This window comes from Monodon monoceros, unplaced genomic scaffold (assembly GCF_005190385.1).
Source record: "Monodon monoceros isolate NGI ecotype Baffin Bay Population unplaced genomic scaffold, NGI_Narwhal_1 Super_Scaffold_5, whole genome shotgun sequence".
Taxonomy (NCBI): domain Eukaryota; kingdom Metazoa; phylum Chordata; class Mammalia; order Artiodactyla; family Monodontidae; genus Monodon; species Monodon monoceros.
This window is the reverse complement of record NW_021703782.1, coordinates 1,198,342-1,206,859: the sequence shown is the minus strand read 5'-3', so window position 1 is coordinate 1,206,859 and position 8,518 is coordinate 1,198,342.

Sequence of the window (8,518 nt, the reverse complement as noted above, 5' to 3'; positions counted from 1 at the left end):
TCCAGCTGCTATTACAATCCTAAACTCTCATTTCTGGTACTTTGCCCACGTAAAACTATATTTTGTTTGTTTTTGTTTTTTTTGAGCTATAGTTGATTTACAGCGTTGTGTTAGTTCCATGTATGCAGTACAGTGATTCGGTTGTGTGTGTGTGTGTGTGTGTGTGTGTGTGTGTAGTCTTTTTCATATTCTTTTCCATTATGGTTTATTACAGGCTACTGAAATAGTTCCCTGTGCTATACAGTAGGTCCTTGTTGTTAATCTATTTTATATGTAGTTGGGTGTATCTGTTAATCTCAAACTCTTAATTTACCCCTTCCCCACCCCCTTTCCCCTTTGGTAACCATAAATTTGTTTCCTATGTCTGTGAGTCTGTTTCTATTTTGTAAATAAGTTCATTTGTATCATATTTTAGATTCCACATATAAGTGATATCATAATTTTCTTCTGCTGATTTACATCATTGAAGGGCGTTTGAGAAGATCTGTAATCCAAAAGCCACAAATTCAGGACTGAAAGCATCAAACTCACACATTTCTTACTATTTGAAGAGCTGTTTTTTCACAGCAAAATTTCCTGCAGCCTCTGTCTGATTTTGGATACTTTCTACTGCCTTTACATAGTTGAATTTTTATTTCATCTGGTTCTGTAATTGTTATCTATTATAATTTTTATCTAACGTGCTTGAGTCTACACAACCCTTTTACAGGGACACCATCCCTGGAAGTTCTCTCTTTATGCATTGAAATTTAATTATTAAAAATCCTATGAATGTAATCCTCTAAGTATTAAAATTGTTTCTCCTTTAAGGAGATTTCCTTAGAGTAATAGCGCACAATTTGTCAAAAACATAAATATTTTCAGGTATATTGTAATGTAATGAGATAAATGATCTTCTCAAGTCTCCATGGGTAAATGTTACTGGTGGCTGGAATGAGAGAGTGATAGCATACATTCTGGTTTTTTAAAAATAGGTGTAAGCTTTGCAGAGCATATTCAGTTAAGTATTTTGGTAGGAACGGGAGAAGTTTTTTTTACAAGAATATAATTCAATTCTGTGAAGCTCTGATTAGTATGAACATTGTGATGTATCACCAAAATATTTATCAGTTTATTAGTTGACAGATTTGGTTCAGAAGGATTTGCTCTTCAATCATTATAATCATTCATCTCAATTTCTAGTAAATACACCAAAAAGCAAGACCTCTCTAATGACTATTAATTTTGCTGTTAGTACTTTCTTAGGTATATCTTGTTGTCAGAGTTAGAATTAAACATAACTGGGGAAAGGCAACTCTATAAACAGGAAAATTTTTAGTCAAATTGTTTCTGTCACCTGGTATCAAAGACCTATATTTTTATACCAATGTTCAATTTTCTTGGTTATCTTTAAGTCCCTTGAGAAGACTGGACAAATTGACAGAAGTCAGACACTGTAGAAGTATTAGATGTATTAGTCGCTAAATATCATGTTTGAAAATAATTAAGTTTATAATTTAGACTTCCACAGAATTAGAACAGCAGTGAACATCTGCAAGAAAGTAATTATCTTAAGCTGATGAAGCTGGTTTTCCAAATTCCTAGGCATTAGTCCCAGACTGCAATGAGGAATATTTTGCCCTATATCTGTACATAAGTTGATATTCTTAAAATGAAGGTCTCTATACTTTGCAGACATTGATAATAAGGATGTGAGTAACTATTGGGTCATTAAAAGGTTCAGGGCTTACAAGTCATGGTAATAATTATTGCTAAGTGAATTTGTTTCCTATAAAATTCACATTTCTGTTATGTTGATCTAAACCTAATAAGTATGTGGTTGAAACTTGTATGTGAAGAGTCACAATGAATAAGGAGACATACACAGAATAGAAGCACTGTATTGATGGGGTAAAACAAAAACGTGCGACAGGGAACCTCAGGGGTGTGGGGACCAGCTCTGAAAAGCCACTCTTTTTAAGGCCTATTTCATATCTTCATTCCATCCAGCCCCTGCCCTACACTCTCCACCCTTCTTCCAGTTTTAGCTGAAACTGCTCTTGTTGTTTCATTGAGGAAACACCCATTAATGCAAATAGATAAGAACTTTTTCACCCATTCGCCATGTGCTACCCTGCCCTGTGTCTTCCTCACCCCCTTAGCGATGCTCGCAGCTCCTAACCTAGGACCTTTCCACATCTGTATCCAAGCACTGGACTTGTACCTTCTTTCTCACTTACACGAGGTCTTTCATCTGGAAATTATCCCGTTTCTGCTCAACATCATCATTTTATTCTCTTAATATTTCCATCAACTCCAAAACACGTTATAGCAACTCTCATTTTAGAAAGCAAGTGACCCACCAAATAGAAAACAGCTTCCCTTAACTCCCCGTTCCCCTCCAGCCACATCTCCGTTTTCCTTCCCCCAAAGTTGGGAAGCTCCTTCACAGGGTCCTCCATCCCCCTCTTTCCTCTTTCCTCTCATTTCAGTCAGCCCCTCCCCCCAACACTGAAGCTGCTCTTGTCGTGAACAGTGGTCCTCTTTGCAAACCTAGTGGCCTGATCTCTGTTCTCATCTATTGGGAATGGTTGCCTTACCCCCTTTTGGATGCCTGTTCTTCTCTTTCACTTGGAGGGCCACCGTCTCCTGGTTTTACTCTGACTCTGCACTGGTTGCACTTTCTCAGTCTCCTGTTCTGGAAATTCCTCCTCTTCCCAACTTCTGTATTTAGAAATGTTCCCAGGGTTAGTCTTTGTTCCTTTTCTGTTTCTATGTAAACACTTGTTCTAAATGATCACATTTAATCCCTGAGCTTGAAAGCCATCCCTCCACTTAGGAATCCCGATTTTACATCTTGTCCCTGAGCTCCAAAATGTTTATTCAGCACCCTCATTTGACCATCTAAAATGTACCAAATAGGACCGTACCTTTTCTTCACATCACTGCAGACCTGCCCTTCCACGTGAGTCAGGGCCACCACGATCCACCCACAACCCACAGAGCTGCTCAAGCCGAGAATCTCCGTCTCACCCTTCAAAGCCTTTGTCTACCTCGAGTCATCCGCAGGTCCTGGTGGCTCTGCCTTTACGATGCATCCTGAATGCATCACTGTATCCTCATCCCCCATGGCCACCTAATCCCAGCTAGACTTCTGCACACACCGCCTCCCAGAGCTGCTTTGATGATGTGCTTTACTGTACAGGGTCCATTCTCCACACAGGACCCAGAGTGAGTCAGATCCATCACTCATCCCTTCCAAATCCTTCACTGAATTCTGACATTTCAAATAAAACCCAGACTTCTTCCCCAGTCGTGCAAGGCTGTACGTGGCCTGGCCCTGACTGCCTTTCTGCCCTTTTGTCCACCTCTTCTCCCACAGTTCATTCTTCCCAGACTAAAGGCCATCTCCCTGAGGTCTTGCAGACACCAAGCTCACCACTTACTCAAAACCTTCACACAGGACATTTAAACTTGCTCTTCATTTATGTAGACCCTTCCCTGTATGCATGTTTTGACCAGGGTGGCTCTTTCTTCTTATCTAGAACTCTGCTTAAATATTGCTTCCTTAGAAATATCTTACCTGGCCAACCTGTCTTTAAAAAAAAATTTTTTTTTTATTGAAGTATAGTTGATTTGCAGTGTTGTGTTAAATACTGCTGTACAGCAAAGTTATTCAGGTGTACATATATATATATACACATTCTTTTTTAAAATATTCTTTTCCATTATGGCTTATCACAGGATATTGGATATAGTTCCCTGTGCTCTACAGTAGGACCTTCTTGTTTATGCATTCTGTATATAATAGTTTGCATCTGCTAACCCCAAACTCCCACTCCATCCCTCCCCCACCCTCTCCCCTTTAGGCTAACCTGTTTTTAATAGACCCTTCCTCTTGCTTCACTATGTCTACCTTTATTCTGTTTTCTTCTTCACATCTTCTGTAGCGGGAATGATAGTTTTTCCTTTATTTTTTAAAATGTGTCTCTACCACTAAAATAAACTCTGTGAGGCTAGAACATTTCTTGGTCTTGTTCACACCATACTCACAGAACGTAACATAGTGTATAAAATATATACAGTATCCAAAATCATTTTTGAATGAATGCATTTGATTTTCTAAGAATTTGGAGCTGAGAGCAAGGCTGTCAGTCATGTTGGTGGGGCCGTGGCAGTGCTGTCACCCTGAAACATACATACAGATTATCTGCTAATTTAAAGACCAAAGTTATACATCATCTGAATTCATCTACTTTTCACAAATACTCTTTTCCACGACCTTAGAAATGTTATTATTGGTCATCCTAGCTAGGAATCTCCGTAACCTCTCTCTTTGTAAATCTCAAGATTCTTTCCAAAGCAAAATAGGAAAGGTAACCTTTCCTGAATTGTGTGGCTTATCAATTACAACAATAAATTTTTATTGCATATACCACACTCGTCCTGCTCAAAGTGCCATTGTCAATTTCATACATTGACGAAGAGAATTGCTGCTGAAATCTAAAGCAATTTTTCCTGTAAATTCACATAGAACACGCAGTAGGTATCCATGTCATGTATAAATGAACAAAAACGTGATTGTGAAAATTCTCTTTATCTCTGCACTTTGGACATGGGCTGATATTTGAAAGCCCATTTAAGGCTCACTCTAACTGGAAATTTGCACTGACCCTTTCCATTTCGTAGCAATAGAATTCACGAATAACAATAACCCATTTTAAATTATTTTTCAAATCAGATCTTCAAATCCTTATAGGAAGAAACTTAATTAAAAGTCAAAGAAAAAAGTAACATACTATAAAATTATTTTCATCACTTTGAAAATTAGTTTCTAGCACATTAGTTATGTATATTAATTTGAAACAAAGTTCACATTTCTGGTATAATAATTTTCATATATTTCACAGAGCTTAGGAGTCAGAGAATCATTATCATTAAAGAAGAAGAAATATTTATGATGCTAAATTGGCCTCATCTGAAATTAATACTAAAAGCAAGGCATATTAAAAAGTGGTATCACATGTTTCTGGATCATATTTACCTTTTAGTTTATCAATACCTCTTCTTTTGTTTTGAAATGAAAACACATGATGCTCCTTATTCCTGTAAGACATGTTTAACCTGGTCATACGGAGGAGCATGAGCTCTCGTGGAGCAAATGTGGCCAAAGTAGAGCCATAAATGTGATTTAACTTTTCTTGAAATCAGTAAATAAAGCTCATACCGTCGGATGAAAGTACTCTGTTTTTAACATACATATGCTAATATAACAAATATATTTTTGGTAAAATAAGAGATTTCATTTTGATGTGTGACTATGAAGTATTTAAAAAATAGACATGCTAGAATGTATATATCCAAGTGTGTATGGTCCTTGACCTTGGGAGATTTTTTTTTTTTTTAGAGGGTAGGTTTATTTTTTTTATTTTTATTTTTTATAATTGCTTTGCAGTGGTGTGTTAGTTTCTGCTTTATAACAAAGGGAATCAGTTATACATATACATATGTTCCCATATCTCTTCCCTCTTGCGTCTCCCTCCCTCCCAGCCTCCCTATCCCACCCCTCCAGGCGGTCACAAAGCACCGAGCTGATATCCCTGTGCTATGCGGCTGCTTCCCACTAGCTATCTACCTTACGTTTGGTAGTGTATATATGTCCATGCCTCTCTCTCGCTTTGTCACAGCTCACCCTTCCCCCTCCCCATATCCTCAAGTCCGTTCTCCAGTAGGTCTGTGTCTTTATTCCTGTCTTACTGCTAGATTCTTCATGACATTTTTTTCCCTTAGATTCCATATATATGTGTTAGCATATGGTATTTGTCTCTCTCTTTCTGACTTACTTCACTCTGTATGACAGACTCTAGGTCTATCCACCTCATTACAAATAGCTCAATTTCGTTTCTTTTTATGGCTGAGTAATATTCCATTGTATATATCTGCCACATCTTCTTTATCTGTTCATCCAATGATGGACACTTAGGTTGTTTCCATCTCCGGCCTATTGTAAATAGAGCTGCAATGAACATTTTGGTACATGACTCTTTGAATTATGGTTTTCTCAGGGTATATGCCCAGTAGTGGGATTGCTGGGTCATATGGTAGTTCTATTTTTAATTTTTTAAGGAGCCTCCATACTGTTCTCCATAGTGGCGGTACCAGTTCACATTCCCACCGGCAGTGCAAGAGTGTTCCCTTTTCTCCACACCCTCTCCAGCATTTATTGTTTCTAGATTTTTTGATGATGGCCATTCTGACTGGTGTGAGATGATATCTCATTGTAGTTTTGACTTGCATTTCCTGAATGATTAATGATGTTGAGCATTCTTTCATGTGTTTGTTGGCAATCTGTATATCTTCTTTGGAGAAATGTCTATTTAGGTTTTCTGCCCATTTTTGGATTGGGTTGTTTGTTTTTTTGATATTGAGCTGCATGAGCTGCTTGTAAATCTTGGAGATTAATCCTTTGTCAGTTGCTTCATTTGCACATATTTTCTCCCATTCTGAGGGTTGTCTTTTGGTCTTGTTTATGGTTTCCTTTGCTGTGCAAAAGCTTTGAAGTTTCATTAGGTCCCATTTGTTTATTTTTGTTTTTATTTCCATTTGTCTAGGAGGTGGGTAAAAAGGATCTTGCTGTGATTTATGTCATAGAATGTTCTGCCTGTGTTTTCCTCTAAGAGTTTGATACTGTCTGGCCTTACATTTAGGTCTTTAATCCATTCTGAGCTTATTTTTTGGGAGTTTATATGTATACGATGGCAGTGATGCCATTGTCTCAGTGATAAAAAGAATACTTTTGAGCACCTGATGTGCCAGCTTTCTTCTAAACTCTTCAAATAGTTTAATTTACTCCTAAAAACAATGCTATGAAGTAGGCATTATTATCAGTCCATAATGTAGTTGGGGTTGAATAGACTGAAAACTAGATTCAGATAATCGACTCGCAAGAGTGCACAGAGCATCCTCGTGTAAGGCTTTTAGTGAAGAGAAGGGCCTAGAGTGGCAGGGGAGAGGGTTCAGGGAAGCAACAGGCCTGCTCATCAAGGGCCTCCTCCTTTGCGAGGATGTGGCATCTCCAGGTGGAACCATCGTTCGTGCAATGTATCTTGCTTTGGGAGATTTTGCTAAAAGTTCCTGGTGAGATCTGTATGTCTCTCTGGTTATGTAGCCAAGCCAGGCTGACTAACCAGTACCAGCAGTTCTGGGGTTATTGTGGGAGTTATTTGAGGGTTATTTTGGACATGCTGCATTTTGATACCCACCCACGATTCTGAAAGGAATACAGCGCTTTGCATTGGGGTTCTTTTCCTTCCAGGCACGTCAAGCCTGTTTTCTGGACTGTATCACAACCTCGTTGGCTAGTACCCAAGAGCTGGCAAAAGTCACTTTTGCTGTTGTCTGTGTCCCCTGATGTTGTGAGGAACAGCACTTAATTCTGCCCACTGGGAAGGTTTTTCTTTTTCCTCTTGAGTTAATGTAACATCATCAGTGCGTCAACAGAGCCCCTGTTCTCTAGATGGAATATAGCTTGGTCATCTAGATCGTTGATGAGCATCTACAATCCATGCTGCTTGGACCCTTTGATAATGTGTTACGGGGGGGATCACTCTGTCACATCCTTCCATAAGTCCACAGGGAGTTGTAGGACCCAAAGGGATGCCAGCCTCCTGTTCATACACGTGCTGAGGACCCCAGTGGTCCCCCCATTGGATGTTCTTGAATGCACTATTTCTTTTAAAGATAACGAATTTCATTAAATTCTTCCCTTCATTTACCTCCGTGTAGTTTGATGATATGACATAACCAACAATGATAGGTATCTCAAGTCTTAAATTTATGTCCTTTATAATGGGAACAGTTTCAATTAAGTCCCCAGCAACAGTAACAAGCCCAGTCGTTTTCACATGGTGTCCGGGAACTTGCATCAGGTTACTTTCCAGTCTGAATACCAGCGGGTGCCACTGGGTGGCAGCAACAGGCTTTTGCCAAATGCTCCAGCCAGCTTCTAAGGGACAGTGGGAGAGGGGGGTACAAAGGCTTGATTGTGCTATGGTTCTTTCTTATTTATTTATTTACTTTTGTCTGCGTTGGGTCTTCGTTGCTGCACGCGGGCTTTCTCTAGTTGCGGCGAGCGGGGGCTACTCTTCGTTGTGGTGCATGGGCTTCTCATTGCGGTGGCTTCTCTTGTTGTGGAGCACGGGCTCTAGGTGCCCGGGCTTCAGTAGTTGTGGCTCTCAGGCTCTAGAGCGCAGGTTCAGTAGTTGTGGCTCACGGGCTTAGCTGCTCTGCGGCATGTGGGATCTTCCCGGACCAGGGCTCGAACCCGTGTCCCCTGCATTGGCAGGCAGATTATCAACCACTGCGCCACCAGGGAAGTCCCTGTGCTATGGTTCTTTGAGGGCCTGAAAAAGTCAAAACTGCTGTTTCTCAAAGCTGTACTCAAATTTAGAAATTTTTTCCTTGGTAATTTTATGGGTAGGGGCTAATAAATTTCTCAGATGTTACATGTGGTTTCTCTACAAACCAACCAACCTACCTA